We start from the raw sequence: 24,736 nt of genomic DNA, 5'->3' as shown, positions 1-24,736 counted from the left end.
TGGTTTTGTGCAGTGGCACTAGAAGGAGGCAGGTGAGATGTGTTTGGGCAGGAGCAGTGGCTGGTTTGGAGGCACTGAGGGTGTTTGTGTTGTGTTGTGGGACAGGCAGCTGAAGTCCATGGCACTTGTTAAAGGCAGGGCAGCCTTTTGAAACAAACAGAAATGGTGCAAATAGATGAATGTAACAGATGATAGAAAAGGAAGAGTTGGAGAAGGAGAAGCCAAAAGGAGAAATTAAAATTTTACGTGCTGTCAGTCTCAACTGTTCTCATGCTGTCCAACACAGGAATCTGCTAAAAGCTTTGTTTCCTGGTGCTTGGTGCAGACAGGGTGTACAAGAGGCTGGCAAATAAATACTTCAGCTGTTGTTGCATTGTTTGTGACTCCCTCCTGCTGTTGATGGTACAGGGAAAGTCGTCTAAGTTGAGGTACCCAGGTGGGTAATGTATTTATCCTCAAAAATTATGTTTCCCATAGCTAAAGCACCATTCCACTCTAAAAAATTATCATCACATTATGAGCTGAGCTGTGTTGTGAGAACTCACCTTGTTTTCTTTTGCTGCCATCTTCAAATAATGTTTGGCAACAAACCAGGCTGATTAAAAACAGCAAACAGGCTGAAGCTCCTTTCCCTTTTCAGCAAGTGAATTACCAAGTGAATAACTCTGCAGATGAAAATCTGTAGTGCCTAATTTAGCCATATTCATCCAATCCATTTATCTTCTACTACCTTTCTCTGTTTAAAGCTGGTCTTAATAAGCTGTTAAAACCCCATGTGCAGTGGGTAATGTTAACTGATCAGCTGAGGGAGATGTCAGCGAGGGACCTGAGGACTCTTAAGTGCTGGGGCAGTTTCTTCACATCAGTTTTTATTTTTCATACAAGAAAGCCAAATATATAGTTATAGAGATAATCACCAAGTATGAGACTAATATGTTTTTTGACTGTGCATGAATGTTTTTTGAATGTGCATGGTCTATTGATGAACTGTTGGCTGCTTTTTGGGTTGGAGTATTGTGGAAAGCAGAGGGGAGTGAAGCCCACAGCAGGAGTCATTAATTAGAGGAGAGGATAGTGTGAACATGCTGTAGTGCACTCAGGTGAGTCTTTGGTACTCATTGATTTAAACATTATTAAAACTAACTCCTCAGTTGCTTCCAGGACTAGTGTGACAATGTAGTTTTTTTAAAGCCAGGCAGAGGGGACAGAGAGCATGCTCTGGGCCAGGCAATTAGCTCTCCTTTTCCTAGTCTTGCTGGTCCAACTCGATTAACAACAGATTTCCTCACACATTGCTCTGCTTGGTCTTTGGCAAAACTTCTTTTTGCATTTTTCATCATCACATGGGTAATATGTGAAGGAGAAACTGATCCTTCCATGACAAAGATTAATTTCAGCAGCTGTTGTGGGATAAATGCAGGACACAAAGGGAACTTAATGTGAAGGGGTTTTAAACCTTGTTTTTGCTTATAAGTAAACTTGCAATGTTTGTATCTTTACATTATTGTTGGGAACTTTATTTACTGTGGAAAATAATTTTTTTCCTGCAAGAGGCCAATGCCAAGCTCTAGACTTTCTTTTCTGGGAAGGATCATGATTCTAGTCTGGAGATGAAGTCCAAAGTTTAGTTGCAATTCCCTACAACTTGTGAAAATATTGGAAAAATTTTAGCAGCTCAGTGCTGCCTCAGGGCCAGTGTGGGGCTAAGAAGGGCTCATGTTGGCTGCAGTTTCTCACCCAGGAGAAGTTTCTTCACGCTGCTGAGTGACTTGCAGAGTGCAGCAGACCCAGAATCTGAGGTGTGAGAGGTCAAAGCTGGGACTGTGCAAGGTGTTGTCTGCTTGGGATTGTGCTGAGAGGTCCCACTCTGACAGTGTTAACAAGTTTTGCCATAATTCAGTTACACCTTGGAAACAGTTAAAGCAATTCAACAGCAAACTTGGCATAATTACTAGTTAATAGCCAGAGCCAGTGCTCCTAAAGTGTAAATTGTTTTGGTATTGATCTAAGCTTACACTGTCAGCATTTTGTAGAGACTGAACTTTAAGTGCTTAATTCAGCTGTATGCAACCATTAATTTTGTTTTTTATCTGCAAACAAAGGTGCAAGTGGTTATTCTATTTTCCTGCAATAATAAAATCAATTAAACTGTTTTTCTCCAAACATAGATGACCTTTTTAAGCAACACATTAGAAATGCCAACATGTGAAAAGAAAATGATGACAGGCTCTTGTGTTTATTAAGAGAATTGGAGGACTTGAAAGCAGATTAACACTGTAGCTACTGACCAGGCCTCCTCTACACTGATTTCCAGGGGTGAAAGTTCTGTGGTCAGATCTGTGTTCCACCAGCCTTCCTGCAGTTAAGCTGCAGATTTGGTCTCTAAACCTGTTCCACTGCAGTTTGGTATCTAGTGCTGAAGTCATTGCCTCTTGCTGAACCCCAGCACAGAGAAGGGGAAGTCTGTATCAGTTCACAGGAGTGTGAGCAGAGCCAACACACACATGAAAAACTGGACACATCTTTGCAGGATCAGTGATCTTCCTCCAGAATGCAGGAATTGCACAGTTAGAACATTTACATTTACTGATAGCAATTGGTTGTTTGATCCTTATTAGCTTCTGATCAGATGTTTCTAGTTTGCTCTTCACATGTGCCAGTTCAGGACTAGTTCCTTGAATTTAAAATCCAGTGGATTTATAGAAGTTATCTTTTGTTATTTATAGAATTATTATGGAAGTTAACTTTTATTTATGAAAGTTAACTTTTCCCATCTGCCTCGGAGTATGGATGATTACAGAAAAAAGTTCACTATCCATGAAGGGATGCATTTAACTCTGTTGCTCAGCCCTCAGATGTTTCCCTTGTGCACTGTGCCCTGGGTGTCACAGCTCCTCTCTGAACATGTATCAGTGCTGTTGTTCTTCCTGCGCAGCCGGGACTGGAAATGCAGAACTGTGGGCTCATACTCTTTTAACTGCTGCTGCATCAGACTGCCTGCATGACAGTGTGACTGGCACTTCACATCATTTATTCCTGATATCCAGAAGGGCTGATTCATGCTTTTCAAGCCTTTTCTTAGGCCTCATGAAGAAGGAAGTGAAACTGATGAAGGACCAGTAAATATAACTAAACATAAATGTGCTATCAAACACAACTTTGGTTGGATCTTTGTTATTCATCAGATGTTCTAGTGATGATGCTGCTGAGCTTGGGGTGGTACAACTCCAGCTGCCATCCCAGAGATCCCAGAGAGAACAAACCATTCCTACCATACCTAAAACCCCAAGGATCTTGTGAGAAGATGATGTGCCACAGAAACGTGACACTGGCAGATGAATTGTTATTACCTGGCCACCAAATTGGATGTGGGAAAGGGTCACTAAGAGGTTTGATCTCAGCACACCAATGTGGTTACTAAATACCACTTAGAGTAGCAGTCATTTCCTGGACAACAGCAGAGCAATGTGACCCTTATTAAAATTACCCCATCAATTGGAAATCACTACTACGGTTATGTGGTTATGATTATTAAGATAATTAAAATAAAACAAGTTAGTAAAAGATCCCATTAAGTTTGACCTTGAATAATTAGGTTTCTAATGCATAGTAAGGCCAGTAATAACAAGCCACCATGAAAACAGAAATTCAGAAGTTTTTCTTGCAGGCAGAATTTAAAGGAAACACATTGCTTTTCCAGAGTATTTAATTTTCAATATGGAGGCTACAATGCGCTGCTAATAATCATGCACTATGCCATCAGGGTTTTGCACCTATTTACATATAAATAGTTCAGACCTGACTTGGCTACCAACAGTGGTTAATTTAATTTATTGTCCTTTGGCAAGTGAATAGTCATTGGTTTTCTAGTACTTTTAACCTTAGCAAACCCTTGGGAAATAAAATTTAGATTGAAAGAAAATTACTACTGGTGGAGAACAGCAAGAAAGTGACAGTAGTATATATAAACCTCAGGCAGCAGCAGAATAAAGTGTCATATTATTGTATGCTGTCTTCTAAAGTTCAATATTGCTTTCTTGATTTACACTTCTGTAATTTTTTCCAACTAAGTCTTCTTGCTTTGGGGACTTTTGCATCTAACTTCATGTTTTTCAGCCAGGAAGAGGGATTAACCTACTTACCATTAAAAAACACATCAGAACTCATAAGCATAAGGCAACCATGTGCAACCAACAGCAGCTAAATAAAGTGACAGCTATTGAGCACTGATGAGTGAGTATCAGAGCAACACCAGTTGATCCTCTCTCCTGTAGGAGAGACATCTTTGGAGGGCCAATTTCCGCCCCTGGGGCCAAATGAGCAAACACAGCCTGAAGCAGAGCCTCCCTCCTGCACAGGCACACCTGGCTCAGCCTGCCTGGAATGCCAGCTCTGCATGGAACCATGAAACTCTGCACTGCCTTCCAGCTGAGATCATGAGGAGCGCTGCAACAGGAACAACAGCTACTGCATTCATCCCATAACAATCAGCTTGGGAAAAAATATTCAAACATTTTGGAATTCCTGACAGCTTGAATGTACATGAAACTGCTGCAGAATTTGTTTTCTGGAATTAAAAAAGTGAATTATCTCAGAGGGCAAGGAAATCAGAGGTTTGTTTCGTGGAGCTCTGTTGTCAGAACCAAACAGATCTGAACTCCAAAAGCATAGCAGCAGATTTAGAAAATGGGAAGTCCTGAAATGTGGAAAAAACGTAATACAATTTTTATATCAATACATCATAGGTAAAGTATTTTTATATCAATATATTTTAGGTGAAGTATTTCTATGCCACAATTATGTTACCAATAGTGGGTTTTTTTATCCCACAGGAGATTTTTGTTTAAAAAAAGAAAATCAATAACCATTGTTCAAGAAATTAAATTCTGTTTTCAGTTTGAAAGTACTTTCCTTTTCTGCACATCTCCAAAATCATATTTTGCTTCTCAGTCACCTTCAGAGAATAATTTCCAAAAATAAAGTTTTATATTCCTGAAGTTAAAAGCACAAACATATCATATTGTAAGTACTTGCTCAAATGAACCAGTATGAACCTTGACATGATCCTTACTGGTTTGTTCCAGGTGCTGTCAGCTATTTTAGCAGAGGATGAGTCACTGTGTGAAGTGCAAATCCTGTTTCATTTCTCATCAGTCATGATTCACCCTGAAATGTAGAAGATTTTAGTAAGTTGCTATATTATGCATTAGGTACTTAGGCTATTTGCTTCAATAATGCAGCATCACTTTATCCCTTAACTTTAAGTGATTAAAACCCTCTGTGAAGAAAGAGAACATGCCAGTTCTACTTTTACCCTTTTTACTGGAGGGAGCTGTGTCAGAGACCTCACTCCAAGAGGTGTTTAGGGTAGTGCAAGCATCCAGCAGGAGGAAATGTGCCTCCCACTGAAGCCAAACAGCACCAGAGCACGGAGTCTGATGCAGCTCAGAGCCTCTGGGTAATTTTCACATTTTCACATGCAGCCTCTCAAGGTGGATTATGCCCACACTGCTGAGTCACTTCTCAGCATGGAGCAGTTTGCTTTGCTTCTCAGCAGGACTCTAAACCTGTGCTGCTGCAATTTAACCATGCCCAGCATCCAAAGAGCTTTACTTTAGAGCCAGCCTGGCAATACCCACCCTGGGACCGCAGCATTGCCTTTGCTGTGGTACTGGCATAATGGACCAGTAAAACTGGTCCAGTTCATCTGTTGACATTGGAATGGTTTTTGACTAAACACTTCATTTCCACTGAACCAACAGCTTTTCAGAAAATAAACATTTTCAACATAAAGCAAATCTTGCTTTGGAAAATCAAATTAAGTTATTTCAGCTGAAACTGATGTGGTGGTGACCTGTTGTTGAACTGAACTGATATGCTTAATTCAAGATCACCAAGTGCAACAAGAATGACCCTACATGAGCACCAGGGAACATGGTGCTTTGGGCAACAGAATTTCTGTACCAAACTAACTTAAAAATAAATAACTTTAATTGCATTTAATAAAAAATAAAAATTTTCTTGAATGGTAAATAGTGCCATTTCCTAATCTATTTTTTAAAATATTTTTGTTCTACTAAAAAGAAAATAATTTTCAAAAATTAATTTTCAAAAAAATTAATCATTAATTTAAAAAATCATTAATCTTTTCAAACTAATTGGGCTTAAATTTTTCACAGAAAATAAACTGTACATCCCAGTGAACATTTTGAAAAGGAACTTATAACTCCAATCCTACTGAAAGTAGCTGAGATAATCACCTGTGCCACTTTTTACTGAAGAACCCATTACATACAGGGGTTTGATTGTAACATTTCATCAGCAGATAGAAGTCCTGTTACCAGTTTGGCCTTGACAATGGTATGAGCCACAGCAGCTTCCAAATACAAGATTTACTACAAATTGGGATCTGAATGGAATAAATCAAACAGCAGAGAGAGAGGATTATGAGTCTGTGGCTATATTCTGACATATATTGGATTATTAGGATTTGCATTCATTAGGAAAGTTAGACTGCCATTGCATGAATGTGTTAAATTGTACAGTTCATGGAAGTCCTGTAGGAGAAGGGGAATTATAAGCTGCCTTTTCTGGTGAGCAGCTGTAAGCTTTGCACATTTTGCACACTTTGACATCGCTGGTGGTTTGTTGTGCCAAGCACAGCTCTGATTCTCCACCCACCTTCTGCTCCCATTGGACACTGATGGGGTTCAACTGATGCAGGGGGCTCCCTGCACAGTATTTGGTAAAAAAAAAACCTCTGTGGGGTTGTGAAAACTAAAGGTTTTCATAAATACATTGAGGGTCAAATCAGAGCTTCAGGTAAAATCCTCTGTAAAATACAATTCATATTGAGGTGCATGGGTTGCACCACAGTAATGACAGATGAGGTTGTAAGGTGGAGATGTGATCTGCACTCTGTTATAGGTAGTGAAATCAGTGACTCAAAAAATCAGAATCTATAGCAGAAAAGAAGAGTCCTACCTCTCTCTTTATCTATTAGTTTGCTTTTTATATATTTGGATAGACCATGAAAGCTACTTAAATGGCTCCTGAAGTCCTTGGCTGTAGGCATCTTCAAGTTTGACTTGCACATAACAGAATTCAGCATCATCTTAGGATCTCAAATACATTAGTCTTCACATTGAATTCTGATGAAGATGATTTATAGCCTTGAAAATCCTCTAACAGGGTGGCATGGCAGGCAGGTGGACTCAGAGCTCCTCAAAGAAACTTGAAGTTCTTCCTGAGGAGCAGCTGTGCTGTGTGTCCTGCCTGAGCTCTGGAGCTGGAGCAAGTGTGATGGTGCTGAAACAACTGAGGTGAAACAGCTCAATGCAGGGGGGAAAGCAGAGGAGACAGAAAACTGGAACCAAGTTCTGGGGAAGGGTGAACACAGGATTATACTGCTTAATTCCGTTTTAAAGACAGGTAAATAATAAGCTCTTATTGGTGAAATGCTGCTCTTTCAGCCTTCACTATTTAAAGGATTTATGAAAGCTTATTATTAGGTACTGCACTAATAGAGTCCTCATGGTCCACTCTCCATTAGCCCATCTCCTGGTGTGGACATTTTTACTTTCTTTTCTTTCAAAGTTAGTAAAATAATAAAATAATAGAATCCCCATTTGCTTTACCGAGCTAAAGGATTAATTAACTGTGGGAGCAAGAGTCAAAAAGAAAGAAACCTCAAGCTTAAGCTCTTTGATTGCAGAGAGAAGCAGAACTATTATCAGCATTAATATAGAGAGATCAGAAGCCTCAATATGAAGGTATTAAAAATGCACACAATATTGATCAACAGATTTACCATAATTATATAGCAGAAGCGAATTCAGCCAACTGTGCTTTCAGACTTTCTGGGTGATGTATCTCCCAGCTCAGGAAATAAAGATTGATGCCCTGAGTCCTGACTGACAGCTTCATTTGAGTAATTTGCCACAGCACACTGACATTCTATTAAAGCATACTGAAATTTGTGGGGGAGACTCTTGCTTTCAGCAAGCTTTGGATAAAATAATAGGTGTTATTTCTGATCAGATGGTGGGAGACCCTGTAAAATCCACAGTAGCAGCTCCCAAGTTTCCAGTAAGTGAAAATGAGTGGGAGTTGTGCACCTGAGTCTCCCTGTGTGCTTTGGAACGCTCTTTATAACATTAAACACTTGTCAGTGTGGAATGTCAGGGGAGAAGCAGACAAGGTGCTTCACCTCTGCTCTGCTCCATCTCCCCCAGGTAAGTTTACTCTCTCTTGTTCCCTTCATTTTCCTACTCAAGTTTCCTTTCTCAGTCAACAATTTTCCCCAGTCCCCCCTTCCCACCTTAACCTCCCTGTGAAGCTCTTTGATGCTGTTTTCTCCAGTAGATCCAGGAGCTATTGCCCTGCTAAGCATGACAAAGTTTCTCTCTCACTAACATTCTCAGCTCCCAGACTCGAATCCCAGCCTGTTCAACTCTTAGGATGTGGCATTGCCTATTCTGATTTTGAGTCAGACAGTGAATCCTTGAGAGCAAAGGAGACAGGCTTTAATCCAGTGCTGTGTCCACCCATACATCAGCCTGGAGCACCTCAAAAAAAAAAAAAAATTACAGGGAAAAGACTTGGGGTCCCCTAGTCCTGGGCAGCATTTTGAAGAGCCGGTGCATCTTCACTCAGCCTTCAGCCAGTCAAGCCCACGTCCCAGAGAGCAGAACAGCCAGACAGCTCCAGCTCCAAGATGTGTCAACAGATCCTTTCAGGAATGCCAAACAAAACATTTTTCTCTCCCATTCAATTCTTGGCTCTTAACAGCAGTGACTACAATAAAACAAAATAAAATAAACCAGCCTGAATGGTTCCATTTGCACAGTTTAACCATCAGGAGGGGAGGACTTGACAACAGGAAACAGAACAATACAAAGTATGGGCTATACACAGACCCAGGAATCTGTAATAGTTTTCCATTCCTATTTGGTTCACATTCCTGTTTACAGGTATTGCATTTTATGCTTTTTCTTTATGAAGTTATTGGCCAGACTCACCTTTTGTTCCCTTTTATAATGCAGCTATGTGGTTCTGATCTGTACAATCTCTATCTCCTTGTGGCTAACAGTGATGCTAAAGTGATGTTAAGTGATGCTAAGTTGCTTTCATTTAAAGCAAACTCAAGGCAGAACTTAATTCCTGAACCAAACCCGAAGGCTGCAAAAATCAAAAGAAATATTCTAATCAGCCCCAGTGACATCTGAACCAATCCAGTGAAGAACACTTTCCATAGAAGGTAGCATAGAATTCACTCCCTTATCAAAAAGGCACACCAAAGCACATTTGCTATTAATTCTGCTTCCTCCTTAATCCCATCCTAAATAGTTCCATCTTCACTTTATTCTCTCCTTGAAAAGTAAAAACTTCCAGAGGTTTTGAAGACACCCTCTGTCAAAGGATTACTGGAGGCACCAGTGGAAATTTAAGCATCATTAATTAGACCAGGAGAATGAATTTCTATAAAAATTGCCATCTATGAGTGCTAATTTAGCAGCAAGTAGTTATTTTTCTCTGCTGGAAAGGTAGATCAAAAGTAAGCTGAGAAAATAAAAGACACGAGAAAATAAGATGGGAAAACAGTATGAATCTTATCAGTAGAAAATGTTAATTACCTTATAAAGCCCTTAGTTTCCTAAGCTTCTGTGTACAATGGAGATAGAATAGTCCATTTTAGAAATAGAACACTCTGCATTTTTTAAAAAAACCTTGTGACTATGATTCTATTTGTTACCTTTCTCTCATTATCGTTTACTGGACAAATCTCAAGCACCTCCAATTTCTGGATATTGTTTTGTCACTTTTTACCTAATTCCTTGTGTGTGTTTTCTAATGAACACACATCCAGAGGTGTGTACAGCCCTGTGATATGTGGAACCAGATGACTGCAAGCCACTGGTGGCTGTTCAGCACTGATCCAAAGAGCTCCTGCCAAAGTCTCAGGCCGCAGGATGTCAGTGAATCCTACAATCAGCCCTCCCCAAGACATCATTGCAGGCTCCTTCAGAGCAGAGGCTGGCAAGGTGCACAGGGACTGAGCCAAAACATCCCTTCAGAGAACAGTGGACTTCATTAATGCTGTGGGTTTCTCTGACAGACACGAACACTGTAAACCCAAGAGAATAAAAGGAGGTCTCAGCATCCTCTCTCTCTCTGGCTTACTCAGCTCTTGTGGGAAGTGTTGCTGGACCTCAAAAAACTAATTCCCATTTGATGATTCTGTATGAGAGCCTCAGCAATGGGTATTTCTGTGGGCAGAAACATTGCATGTGTGCATTGAGTGAAACCAATATTAAAAAAGAAACCTTCATGCCCGGAGTCCTTACTGGGTCACCTCAGCCTTCAGCTGTCCTGTCAGCTCAGTCCTCTCCTTGGGATGTAATTAAATAAGAGCAAAATGGTATAAACCTGCCAATGGCTTCACATTGCCCAGAAGGAAATCACTGAACTACTCTGATTAGAAACTGCACTGCCTTGACTGAGGCACTTCATTTGGCACAGAGACTAGCAGAGGATGAGACTGCAACTGAGCAGCATTAAAGGGAAACAAGCAGAGAATATGCTGGTGCAGAGAAGATTAGTGAAGGGTAAAAGGATCATGGACTATAAACCCACTTCCTCTAGAAAAACCTACAGACACTCTGGCCAAGCTGGCTGGGGCTCTGAGCTGAGCTGAGGGCAGTTCCCTGCGGTGAATCAACAGGGCTCAGAGCACAGACCCAGCTCTCAGGGGCAGAAACTAAAGTTTGTTCCACCAACACAGTTGGACATATGCTGTGAAGCCACTTTTTAAGTCAAGCTCTAAATATTTGAAAGTTATTAGAAAAGTCTCTCCATGGGCAAGATTATTCAACCTGTGCCTGTCTGCATGTTAGTCACAGGATCTCCACCCTCCTCAGGCCAAGCCTCACTGCTTCCTTTCTATTCCAAATCCCCATGGAAATCTCTGTCAAGTACTGACTGCATGAAGCTGCAGTTTATCCTTAACCTGCACATGACTTCTGTTTCTAGAACCTCCAGCATATGATCAGATGTGTTTGGCATGAGCAGCTGCTCTCCTGAGCCCTGTGCTCCTGCAGTGCTGCTGAACCAGGACCAGCACTGGTACCGAGTCCCCAGCCAGATGGTTCCCCCCTTACATTTGTCATTCAGCTGTCCCTTTTCCTGACAGCCACAATTGGTTTTTTGGGCTGTTAATGGTGGAATTTGGTAATAAAGTGCATGCTATTTGATTCTGAACAGGCAATTAGGCTTCCTCATTTCATTTTTAGGGTTTTAACTGCCTGACTTGACACTAATGTGAATCAACCATCATCCCCCTCTGCTATGCCACTACCATTAATGCCAGTCCAATGTGCACAATAATTTTGATATAATATATCACTGGCAGCTCATCTCCATATAATTCACCTAGGTTTTTTTGCCCCAAATTGGTCTTATGGCAGGATCACACATTCCCTAATTAACACCTTCTATCCATGGTTACTAATGAGTCTGTTGATACCACTTCTTCAGGCTGCCTCTATTATAATAAAGTCTTGTGGGCATATCCAACTCCAAAAGTCTGCTATAATTAAGACACAGATGTCACTGACTTTCACTTAACACTTAACAGACACACAGTCCCCTGGGTGATAAGTGAGGAAGGAAAATGCCATGTCTTTTGATTCTTTCTTCATTGTGAATGGCAGGACTCTGGGAAATATCTTGGATAAGGGACAGGATGAGAGACTGATAACTGAAATAGCAGCACCTGGCAGGAGGTCAGCCTTGGACTTTTTAAAGAAAAATGAGGGTAAGGCAGAACACAGTGAATCTCTGGAGGCAAAAATTGTTCACAGGAGATTTACACACAAATCACAGGAGAACACAACACTCACATTCAACAAGACTTGTCAGGTTCACCTGTGGCATTTTCAGCAGCTTCATCAGGAATTAGAAACAGTCCCTTGTGTTCATTGCATGTTTTAGAGACAATCTGGTCCAGAACTTAAACAAAGACGGTGATCTTATTTAGCTTTCATCAAGTCATGGAGTGGTTTGTGTTGGAAGAGACCTTATGGATCATCCCATTCCCACCGCTCTGCCACGGGCAGGGACACCTTCCACTGGACCAGGCTGCTCAAAGCTCTGTCCAGCCAGGCCCTGGACACTTCCAGGGATCCAGGGCATCTTCCCCAACCTGCTGGCCACGCTTCTGTTCCTGCAGCCCAGGCTATGACTGCTTTTTTGGGCTGCAAGCACACATTACCAGCTCATCCACCTCCACGTCGTTTTTTGGCAGGGTTCCTCTCCATCCATCCATTCATCTGCCAGCCTGCATTGACACTGGGGGCTGCCCAGTATCAACAGAAACCTCGTCAGGCTTTGACCACACTGGATCATGGACATGAGGATTTTCTCTGTGGGACAGTCCATGAGAAAGGGCAGAACACCAAATGGAAACACAATGTCTGCTACAGAGAATTCCTCAGTAAATCACCCCAGTCTGTGCCCTTCAGAGCTAATCCTTCAGGAGGCTAGAAAGGTGGAAATCTATAGTATTTGGCTGTAAAGTTTCAACAATGAAAAAGGTCATAGCATTAATTCAAAGGACCTGCTTGGTAAAGGTCTTTATCTTTGGATTATATTTGTTTACAAAAGGGGAACATGTTTACAAGAATAAAATACACACTTCACAAGAACAGATTCTATATTAGTGTATTTCATTTGGTACCATGCAACATTACTACAGGCATAAAGTTATATTATATCTGAAGTTTAAAATAACACCTTCAAATTCCAGATCTATTTTAAATATTGAAGCTGAAAAATAGAAACCAATTTCAATAATAAATATTGATTTTATACTTTGTGTGTTTTTTGAAATGGAAAAACTCAATCTTTGAGCACAGAATGACAGTTTAAAACTGTGGATGATTAAGCTGTCTGCTTATAAGCTGAACAATCAGTAGCACTTACTGTGCTTAATCCATCAGTTACATACAACCAAGCATGCAAGTGGTGGAGAAGCCCACAAGTAGTGCTGTAGTGTCATCCTCCAAATGGGAGAGAAAAGTGTCCAACTAAGAAGTTTTCTGACAGTTACCAACCAAAACCCTGAGCAGGCATCTCCACACCACGGTCACACCTTCACCTGCAGTGGCTGCACAGCCTAAGATGCACTACAGCTGTGGGACAGCCACACTTTGGGATAAAGACAATTCTGTTTGCAAAAGTGTTCCAGAGTAAAGCTGCTCTTCTGGTGATAGTGTAGTAACTGGCTGATAAAAGCAAAGGGGCTCCAGACAACCCCAAAGGACCAAGCTGAGGTGGTATCTTCCTAAAGCACTTCTGAGGCAGTTGAAAGAATGCAGATTTCCACACCCCAGGAAAGTTTGCTGCCCTCTCTGGACAGTGCTCAGCCCTTTTGGTTTGACTTTTATTCTGACCTCAAGCTGCTTCAGAAGATCAATGGTTTTGCTGTTAGACTATATGGAATAGCAGAGATTTTAAACTTTTTTTCCTTCAGATCTTGAAAGGCCGAGACATCCTTCATTCTCCACTGGCTTTATTTCCTCTCTTCCATTGCCTCCACCGGGGGGAAAAAAAAAACCCAACCCAAAACACCAAAAACATATTCCCCATTATCACAGCCCTTTGTGTCCATGTTTCTTCATCACACCAGCCACCCCTTTGGTTATGCACTTGCCGGAAATGACTCCTCTAAAGGAAATAAAAACTTTGCTTTCATAAATATTCCCATTTTAAGGGGCATATCATCACATCAGGACTTAAGACAATAAGTGACAGGGGCTATAAACAGGAAAATAAAAGATTTTGTGGCCTTTGTATCCTACAGGCAGGATAAATCCTTCCAATTACACAAGATCCAGGCTAAAGTCGTTACTTGCTGTTCAGAAGTCTTACAGCATTTTTTATTCTTTACTAAATTTATCACACTAAATCCCTTCCCTATGATCAAAGTCTTCTAGGATACAGAAGCTGAAAGATATAAAAGTGCTTTGATCCAAGGGACTCTGATGAAAACAGGCTTCAGCAGTACAACCTCTTAATTGTTACCATAACTCAGCATGATACTATCTCAATGTCATCAGCAACAAAAGACTTCTCCACAGGAAATACTGATTTAGGGGATCCACCCATTGTCTCATATGCATTCACAGGTGTTGCTGAAAAAGGCAACCTTGTTCAGAGTTTCCTCAAAATAATTAATTTTCCAGCTACTGTGATTTTTTTTTTTTTTGAATACAGATCCTTCTTTATTCCATCTCACCAGCTTGACCAGAGAGTGAAACACCTGCCTGGCACTATTTCACATTTTAAACAGTAAGGCTCCCTTCCCAGCGGAGGTCTTGCTCAAAAATCAATTATATCAGTTGGAAACACAGGAGTGAATGTATTTTTTATTTTTCCTCGTGTCCCAGAAACATTCAAGGAATACAATGTCAGCTGAGGGGAGAGAACAGCAATCAGCAATATAAAATCAGCTTGTCAGTCTAAGATATTTCTCCATCGATCACTTCCATAGCCAGACAATATATTCAATACCAAACTCAAAATTATAATTCAGATAGACATTCCCCAGTTGTGCTATTGCTTTCCATTGCATCCCTGGCATTTTCAACAGACATTTTAATTATCTACATTTTGCAGGACTTTCTACATTTCTGTGTGTATTTCAAACAGGAGAGAGAGAACGATACAGAACAAAAGTTTTTACATCATTAGAAGACAGGGCAAATTTCAAAATGGCTTTTTCATTTCTCTATGGAAAAAGTAAAAATTTGCTCCAGACCTTCCAAGTACTTGCTTCCATATCCTTCTGCTGAGTTGCTCCCTGCACATCCTCCCCAGGAGGGTCAGGCAGCTCTCTGGGGTCTGCACACACCTGGGATCTGCCCCTGCCTCTCCAGCAGCTCCCAGGGAGCTCAGAGCCCTGTGGGACCACCCTCCTCACCCCTGGGATGCAAAGCTGGGCTCAACACAACCTGGACACCCCAGGGAGCCAAGCCCTGCTCACACACCCTGGAGTTTGCTGGGAAGAACAGGCTGAACCGATCCCAGCCTTGCCTGTGCTTCCCTTCAACCCCTAACCTCCTGCCTAAGCCAACAGAAGCTTCCTGGAATTCCCCTTTTCACTTGCACCAGCAATTCTGTGCTGAAGTGACATTTTTTTTTTTGTTAAGACAGTATTGCTTTCTGATGGGAATATTAGTAGATGACATTCCCCGTGCCCCTTCAGGTGCATATACAGACTATCTTGTGTCAACCCAGCTAATTATGCCACTATTCCCTTGTTGTAGATAACAGCAAAACTTCAATCACGGCTTAGCCCTTCTTCATGATACTTTCAGCATCATTTCTGAACAACTGCATTACCCCAGTAAATGTCTGAGTTTGATGAGACACAGGTGGGAATTAAAAAGTGATTTTTTTTAAACCCATCAGAGTGGGAGGAAGAAGCCAAACCTCTCTGTGCTGTGAAAAATCTGCTCTTCCTTTTCTGAAATGTGATCTCTGGAAATAATACCCAGCTAATGGTCCTGGGAGCCAGAAGGAAAACAAGTCAGCATTTTAGGCACACAGTTAAGGACACACAGGGCAGCACTGTTGAGCCTTCAGGGAGGTGTCAGAGCCTGCACACCCTTTCAGAAAGGAGCTTCCATCCAGGAACCCCAGCATGAAAATGCTGAAATTCTTGTGTTTGAACCCATTTTCCTCTCAGCAATACTTGTTGTTCAACCACATTTTCAGTAAGTTCTCAGGCCAGTGACTGCTGAGAAATCCCTAGTTTTTCACTGTAACATGTTTCCCAAATATGAGCCAAGTGTAACAAGGGTTGGAAGCATCGCTGCTGCCAGCCAGGCAGCACCCAGCTCCAGAATGGATGTTATTTCAGGAGTATGCTGCATACCCACTCAGCTGGCAGGTACTTGTAAAAATGCTCCAGAAAGTATGAGCTTCAAAGTCCACCAGGTAAAGGGTCTAGAAAGTGCCAGGTTTTCAGAACCCAAAAGTATCTTCTAATTGCATTGAGGCCCATTTCTGTGCCACAAAGCCCAGAGCCCTGTGACTGTGCAATGACCTGAGAGCAGCAGATGCTGCTGGATTTGCTGGGTAATTTTCTCCCTTTTACATTAAAAATAGAATACAATTTTTTATCTCTTACACATTCTGGTATTATTTCATCCAAATAATTCTTACCATTTGGAATGCAGCCTCACGTGACAGGCACATTAGCCTGACAGCAAAGCCAGCAAGTTCAGAATAGCACAGTGGAGCACGTGTTGCTTTTCTCAGCAGATGCTTCAAAAAATAAGTGACAAGAGCCCAAATCCTGACCCCAGCATGCACCCAAAATTAACTAAAGGAATCTTTCTCTAAAACAGAAGCTCTTGTATAGCTTCTATTCTAGGATTAGATCACAGCAGCAGATCAGTAATTTCCTCCCTTTTTGTTCTTGGTTACAGAGGAGCCCAGCAAAGGCTCAGAACACCCTTTCCCTTCAGCACCCTCCCTGTGGAACTCGTGTGCATCTCCCTCCTGCTGCCACCTGGTTGCCCAACAGACTGGCAATTTTACATTAAAATTGTGGAACCTTGCCACTGATCTCGGGCTATGTTTATCTCCCTAAAAAGTTACAATGGGAATGGTCCAGCTCTCTGATGATTTGGCTTGGTGGCAGGGAAGATATGAGCCAGGTTGAAAACTGGTAAAAAGGGATTAGATAGTGTCTTCATTAATTACAACAGAATTAGTTCAAGGAATCACTGACTAGGCACAGCAGCATTTCAAAAGATCAGATATACAGTTTATCCTTGAGAATTACAAATAACCATAACATCTTATGACAGAGCTTTTCTGATGCAAAAGAGTAATTTGAGCTTCTGCAGAAGTTCAGTTTGTGAGCTGATAAGGACCAGCCCTCGGTTACTGCAGGTACCAGGGATGCACAGGACAAGTCCTGGCACAGTTTAATTCCCAGGGTCACTGCACACTGACACATTTTGCCAATTTGCAGCTGCTAATAATAAGCTCTATTTGGAGCACTGGTAACACACAACTGTATTGAAACTCCCACCTTTTTGTAGAAGGAAGGTGCTCTTAAATAAGGGCTGCACAATACCATGTGGTGTGTATTCTAATACAAAAATAATCACTGTGACTTAGCTTCTGTGCTTTCTACCCAGAGATCTAGGGTTTCTTATCTATTATATTTTCAATATAAAACAAACTATTTTCATTCTGACTGCCTTCCTCCACAAGGTATTCTGTTTATGAGGTGGTTTTAGACCTATAATTTAATCATATGAACAGATTTGGCCAATTTATGCTCAAGACCCATGATGATATACTTTTTGATTGGAGCTTTAAACAGCTCCAAGAAATGTTTATCCTGACAATGAAGAGTTTAAGTCATGCACAATTTATTTTTATCTTACTTGTATAACAAGGGCAGGTAAAGGGGATTCAAACCATTTTCACATTAATTATAAATACTGCATTATACACACAAGGTTGCATCTTCAGCTTTCCATGGTCCCGTGATCTCCCCATGTGCTTGTAACCCAGAAATTTTAGCTTTCTTTGTGTTGTTTCAAACCACTCTTATGAAACTAATCTTTCCTGCTTTCTTCCTTTATATAGGCTCCAATCACTCAAGCAAAATTGTTTTCTTTTAGTTTATACTTCATCATTTACTGTATTTTGATAAAGCCTATTGGGTTTAAGTTCTATAACTAGGATATATTATCTAACCTTACCAGGCCATTCTCCTCAGATTATTTCATATTGGAAAGAAAAATTCTAGTTTAAGTACTCATTTCAAGAAGCTTAAATATAGGTATATTATGGAATAATAATAAAATATATCTTAACAGTTTTATGTTGAACAAATACCCAAAGTATTTCTTCACTTTTCTTATAATCCTAGCAATTTAGTATTTCTGATTGCACTGGCTTCTTTCAAACAGCCAAGACTGAAATACAGCAGCATGACTAAGGAGAATTTATACTGGGGACTGGAGGCACTTGCAAGGTACCATTTTTTTAGAAACAGAAATCGTTAATGATAGGTAGAAAGATAGATGATAAATATTCTAGAAACAGATATTCTACAATAATTTCTTTCAATGACAGGTATTAAATAACAGGAAAGAGCCTAAATTGTAGTTATTTCATTAAAGAAAAACAAACCCAACAACATATGAACTAAGAGAATACAGAAACTGAGTACTCATTTATAGAAACTGCATGATCTATGTTGTGAAAACATGTTCAGTAGCCTTAATGCTAATTCTCATCACCTTTGAGAAAAAGCAGAACAGACTTAAAACATCCTGCATAATCCTCTGCAATTGCATTTGTTCAGTTTCAAATGAGGGCAGAACAAAGACTGGTATTTTTTAATTCACTGGAAAAATACATTCTGTTTCCACAGGTGAGTTGAACAAATGGACCTTACCAGGACATGCTGCAGCAGATTCATGCAGCAGATAAATCTTCCCCTATGCCTTGGGGCTCCTGCAGGACCTGAACTTGAATTTCATCTTGTTACTCTCAAGATTTATTGCATAAAAATTTTATACTATGTTTTTTCATATCTAATGTTACTTTGTTGTTAAGATTTATTGCCTAAAAATTTAGAACTGGGTGTTATTCTTCTGAAAACTGTTTCCTTTCCTTCTATTACCTGGCCCACACACATTTGTCCTCCAAGAGGGGACCTGTAATTTTCTCCACTGGGTGGAGGGAGGGATGTAAACCAGGGAACAGACTTAAAGAGAGAGCAACTAAATGAACAAGAATGTTGTGATGACATACATTTAATTATCCACATACAAAAGAACAGCATTTCCAAAAACAGATCAACTAGCTTAAGTATTTAAACAGAAATATATATATAGGAGCCAGCCAAAACAGAAAGGAGATTTGGACAAAATCTAATTAAAATAAAGTAATTTTAATTGTAGACTCTTTGCTTGCATTTAAGCATCTCAGGAAGTATTTGCAGATTCAAAAGTAATCTAAAACTGGATACTGTAATTACTTATATCTCCCAAGGAATGCATGATACCTAAAGTTAAGATTGAGACCATCTCTTCCTCTTCCTCAGCACTAGAGAATGCCAATGCCACGTGCACTTCCTGCTGAGCACGCTGTCCCATCCACATCTGCTGCTCCTTGGCTCTGGCACTGGCAATATAATGTGGCACAATGGCTTTGAAACCCAGGGCTCTTCAACAGGCATCTTCAGACCTTCTCCAGCACACTGGGAAACTCATCCACACACATCCTGTACCTGCTACACACTGCAAAGTTGTACCCTTGACAAGGGTACAGCTATTTTTTAAAAACATAACCTCTGCAATTTAGTACCCAAACTTTATAATCAGATGATTGCTTTCAGAGGTTTTGAAGGAACTCTAGATGGTTGGTGGCACAGTCATTTCTCCTTGTTAATATTCTATTCCCTTCTAGAAACCAGACAAAGTTTTGAAAAGAAATAGTTAGACCAATTTATAAATTCATGAATTAAGGCAAACCTTATTCTTTGGCATACAGGGAATAAAAGCAGCTGGCTAAAATCAAATCCTTAATATCATATGTTCCCTCACTGTACATTTACCCATTGCATTATCCAGGTAATTCTTGTCTTGTAGGCAGGGTCAGATGTTGGAAATCAAGATGGGATCAGCTGCAGGTAGCAGATAGCAGCTGTCACTTCAGCAAAAGTCCCTTTCTGATGAGACAGCACTTGAATAGCTGTGGAAACTCCAGTGTAAATGTCAGCCAACCTTTAGTGATTAGTAACTACTGGATTCTGGCATCAGTGACAGGGGTATGTGATAATGTACCAATTTATCTTAGATTTCACATAAAAGATCAAAAGTCCATGGATTCTGACATTAGCTCATCAGTAAATTGTTATGACACTGCTACTAGGAAAAAAAAAACCCACAAGCCTGCACACAGGATGAGCAAGATGTACTTCCTGAAATTACTGTTTCAGTGAAAAAATAAACACAAGCAGTAAAGGGATCTGACCTAAAGACATGTAACACCCAGTTTCTCTAACAAAGCCTTTGTTTTTCTTAGCAGCACTGCATGTAATTTCAGCTTCATTCTCCTTTCAAGATGAAGAGTGATGAATAATCACAATGAGCAAAGAACAAATATATTCAGAGCCATTTCAGCCACTTAAAGCCCAGAATTTCGCCCCAGCTGTTTGCTTTCAGCAAATATTTATGAGCACTATGTATTGTTCAGACAACTGCTTGTTGAAAGCAAAGCCTGGGACTGTATCTGAGACTCATTTAAACAGCAAACTAAATTTGTTTGGGGAAATTTAGGCAGAAATAATTTACAAAATATATATTGCAAACAGGACTGCTAAACAGTGACATTAGCTAGCACATGCCCAGAGGCATAAGGAGCTTAAGGCCATCTGAAATTGAAAGGGATCTTTTGTAATAGGTGATTGCAATCTCATTTTTGAGACAGAGCAATGAGTTCCACATATCTAATTTAGTAGAGCCAGCTCAGGAATTTGGAGAAGCATAAGCAAATCTTTGGAGATACTTTTCCCTTCCCCAAATAAGGGATTTATTTGGATTATTGTGCCAGGGAATCGCTCCCACCCTTGTGGCACGGCAGGGTGGGAACACCTTGCCATGAGCTGCTGTCCTGCAAGCACAGCAAAGGATTGCCAGGAGGAGAGAGGTGATGGGGTCCTGGCTGCCTGTGCAGAAATTCACTGCTCTAGGCAAAGCCTCCTGTGCTCACAGCTAAATCTCACCCTGCAGGGAGCAACATCCACTGCAGGAGGCAGATGGGCTGAAACACCAGGTGTGGCCACTCACCCACATCTGCAATCAGCACCCAGGTTTGCACACCTGAGTCCCTGCGCCCCAAAAACATTAAAATCAGGCCTTTCCCCCGGGCATTGGTGCAGTAGATACTGAGCTAAGATTTAGGAACTTGTTTGCTGTCAGCCCTCAGCATGTGATGGGCCTGCAGAGGGTCCCGGCCCCACTCCAGTGGTGGCAGCAGCTCCGTCCCCAGCCAGGCACAGGGACAGGCAGGCTCTGCACAGCCTCTGCCGCTGCTGGCACAAGGCTGTGCCCGTGTGAGGCTGGCATTGGCATTAATACCAAAAGCCATGCCCAAGCAGCCATGGCTCCTGTCCCACCAGCACTGGCTGCAGCTGCTCTGCCCTTCAGAGCTGGCCTGGCCCAGAGGAGGCCCAAAAGGCAGAACTGATGTGTGCTTTGGGCTTGCCACTCGTAATTCCTGCACAGCATATTGAAAAGCAACAGTCAGGAACAATTGCTCCCTCTCATCTAACAAAAGCAAAGCTGTGCAGGGAGAAATACAGATGGGTTTCCACCACAGCCAGCTGTGCCAAAAGCTTTGCTCCCTGGCATGGCTGCTTGGAGCCCTGCAAGCAGCGTCATTATCCCTGCACACAAGATCTGTGCTGGCACCTTGTCAGTTTTGGACACCCTGCCCACACTAGTTTTTGAAAATTTTGTTGTGGATCAAGAGTAAGGGAGTTGTTCAATATCATCATTAACAAATCATTGATCCAGTTATCTGCCTTTCTATTTCATTTCAAATTTACAGTCTTGTTACTGCTTCTGTGACAGGAATAGATTTTCAGATGATTTCAGTAGTTAGGATGACATGATGACTCAATGCATGTGATCAAATGTCTCTCTGAATGAGTCTGTTGGATTAATGAAGCAGTTTGATGAATTAAATTATATTCCAGCAAAGAGCAGATGATGATATTTCAAAATGGCAAAGATTTTTTTCGCACATTCTGGTGTTTTCAGTGTCATTCAGTATTAGGGAATAATTCCAATTATGAGAGGATTTGAAAGCTCAAACACAAGGCTTCTCTGATCATCTGTGGGACATGTGCCTTAGGGCCACTTTCTGCAGTCACAGCTGATGAGACAAAGATACAGGGCAGGTCAACCAGCACAGCCTTAATCCACATGTAAACCAGAGCCAGTACTTGGAGAAGAACCAATAACTTAGCAAATTATTCTGTAAAAAGGAAGAAAATATGCAGATTCTACATCTTATTCACAAGTGCTCCTAGAAGCACCTCCTGAAATGCAGCAGCTCTGGGCATAAGCTGTATCACACTGATAAGATTTGAACTTTGAGTCTTCTGCAGGGCTGGAGGATGAGGGTGAGTGGTGCTGGGTTTGAGGAGCTTTTTCACCATTTCTTCCCAGCAGTTTCTATAGACACATGCTGAAAAATGTCTTTCAACTGTAAATACCTCTTTCTAGTTTTTATATATTCTCCTAAAAATGTAGAAAACAACTAGACACTGCACTCTAACAAGAAAAGACCAGATCACAATCTTAACACTTAGATAATTTAATGCTGAATATCTCTAAGACATCAAATCAAATGCATTCCACAATTCAACATCAAACTATATATATTATCATAAGTGCTGGCCCCTCAGATTCACTCTCATGTTTTGGATAGGATGTCTTCCTTATGAAATTAAATCTCCAGAGTTGCACTATCTCAAATGTGTTGACTGTTATTTACACTACCTCATCAAAGCACTTTACTACCACATGAAATGTATTTCCAAAATAGAATTTCCAATTATAATGCCATCAGATGTCCTTAAACCCACAGTGACAACAGTTTGAGCAAGCCTAGGCTACCTACAGGACTTCTAGTAAGACTTTTAGCATTTCAGGTCTGCTACAGAGGAACTCAGGCTCCTTTTGCATTTTGCTCCCCACATAAGCATAGACTGCTCTCTCAAATAAACTAAAATCTACTGTTTTTACAGGTGAAAACACACACAAATATCAAGAAGCTTTCATCCTCACTGCATTGCCCTGGCTGAGGGTGAAAAATACAATCTGTTAGCACCAAGGAGCAGTGGGGACCAGGATGCAACACTTCTGCCTTCATACAGCACTATCCCCAAAATTAAAGAAGAATTTAATCCTCAGCAAGGAAAACAGAAGTGAGAGATCTTAATGTTTGGTTAAATGGGAAGAAAGAGCAAACTCCCCAGATTTACCTAGACTTCTATTTTTATACCTCCAAGTACATGTTTTAAAGACCTCATCAGCTTTGTGCTGGTATTGAAAAAACTCCCAGAACTCAAAGTGATGCTTCAAGGGTGAAATCGGGAGAGACAGACTGAGGAGCCCAGACAGTTCCTTGAATTTAAACAGATTTTTGTAACCCAGAGCATGCAACACAAAGTAATCAAATGAGTTATTGACCTAGGTGGTACATCTTGATGGAAAAAGGTTTTGGAACAGTTTGCATAGAAGTTCCTTACACAGAGTAATTCAGTTAGCTTTAACTCTTCTCTTACTGAGACAATCTAACAGAGTTAGGATTGGGATCTCCCATCCTCATGGGAGGCAGGCTTTTCCATGCACACTTTGTTCTAAATTCTGCCTTCTTTGTAACTCTGTCCAGAGAAGATCAAGGAAGAGTTTCATTAATCAAATCACTGGAAACTCTTGGTGAATTTTTTTCCAAACAAGCCACAAACTTTTGGAATTCAATAAATTGATTGTGCTCTTTAACTTGTTTCCTCCCTGTTTTAGCATTTGAAGCAATGTTTTCTTTTGTGTCTGGCTATGTTAGAATAATCAATAAGAAATTATACTTTTGCTTTTTGCATTCCAACAACATATTTCTCACTGATTCATATTGATTGCAAAGCAAAACCAGAGAAAACTAATGGAATTTTTTTACAGTGCTCTTAATGCTGCCATCTAATCCTGCAGAAATGCACTGCCAGTGCTAACTTAATTTAATTTGCAGAAAGCATTATTTTTAAGTGTGTTCATCTGGAGCTTTGTGAAGATTTTTGCTGTCAATAAAATTAATTATCATATTATTAATTTTACTTTAAGCCACTTTCTCAATTAAGACTAAGAACCAGTGTTCTATTTGATTACCCCAAGGGATGAGTGACCAGCTGTGACTGCTTACCTATGGGTGAGATGCATCTTATCTCCTCTCTTAAGTGACAAAAAATACATAATTTTTTAAACATTTTTTTAAAGGCGGAAAATTTTTTTTTCTTTAAACAGTGCTGAGCTGTTTGTTTTTTCCCTGCAACTATACATCTTTTACACATGTAAAGACACCTTTGTACTTCCAATGAGGAACAAAATTCCTACCCCAGCAGGAGGCATGTCATCCTGCTTTGAAGGGAGCCTACAGCACCACCCCTTAATATTTGCTAGAAAAAAAAAACAACAAAACAAAACTGCAGAGAAACACTGTCAGATGCTTTCCATTTCTTCCCTTCCCTAGACTCCATTTCTTTCTAATCTACTTTTTGGGGAGGCACTTGCAAGTAAGAAAAAAAGTTATGTCTAATTAAGCAAACAAGACAGCAGCAGGCAAGGAAAACCTGCTAGATAAATAAGATAAATAATGGTATTTCTGTTGAAAGTGTTAGTAGCATACCATTGGAAAACTGGTTGTCAGTGCAGAGTGGAAGATGGAAGTGGGTGAAATGATAGCCAAAGCATATTTTTTGGATGGTTTCCCCAGGAATTAATACATTGTCAAGTTAAAACTGTCCCCCTGAAAGACTGTACCAAGCTAGAGAATTAAAATTTTAATGGCTCCATTCACATTAACATTACAGAGCAGAATTCATCGAGGGAAAAGGAGAAAATACTGAAAGAAACTGGTT

The 24,736-nt window shown here is 40.6% G+C and overlaps 1 long non-coding RNA gene across 1 annotated transcript in view; it reads left to right on the top strand.

Moving 5' to 3' along the window:
* Window positions 1–24,457, top strand: part of LOC140685089 (uncharacterized) — a 62,367-nt gene extending 37,910 nt beyond the window's left edge. The window contains exon 3 of the long non-coding RNA XR_012058290.1: window positions 18,464–24,457. This is a non-coding gene — a long non-coding RNA (uncharacterized lncRNA). The remainder of the gene's footprint in view (window positions 1–18,463) is intronic.
* Window positions 24,458–24,736: the final 279 nt, after the last annotated feature.

The sequence above is a fragment of the Taeniopygia guttata genome, chromosome 14, assembly GCF_048771995.1.
Source record: "Taeniopygia guttata chromosome 14, bTaeGut7.mat, whole genome shotgun sequence".
In the NCBI taxonomy this organism is placed as follows: Eukaryota; Metazoa; Chordata; class Aves; order Passeriformes; family Estrildidae; genus Taeniopygia; species Taeniopygia guttata.
Note: the sequence above shows the minus strand (reverse complement) of the source record. Positions and strands in the feature narration are given on the sequence as shown.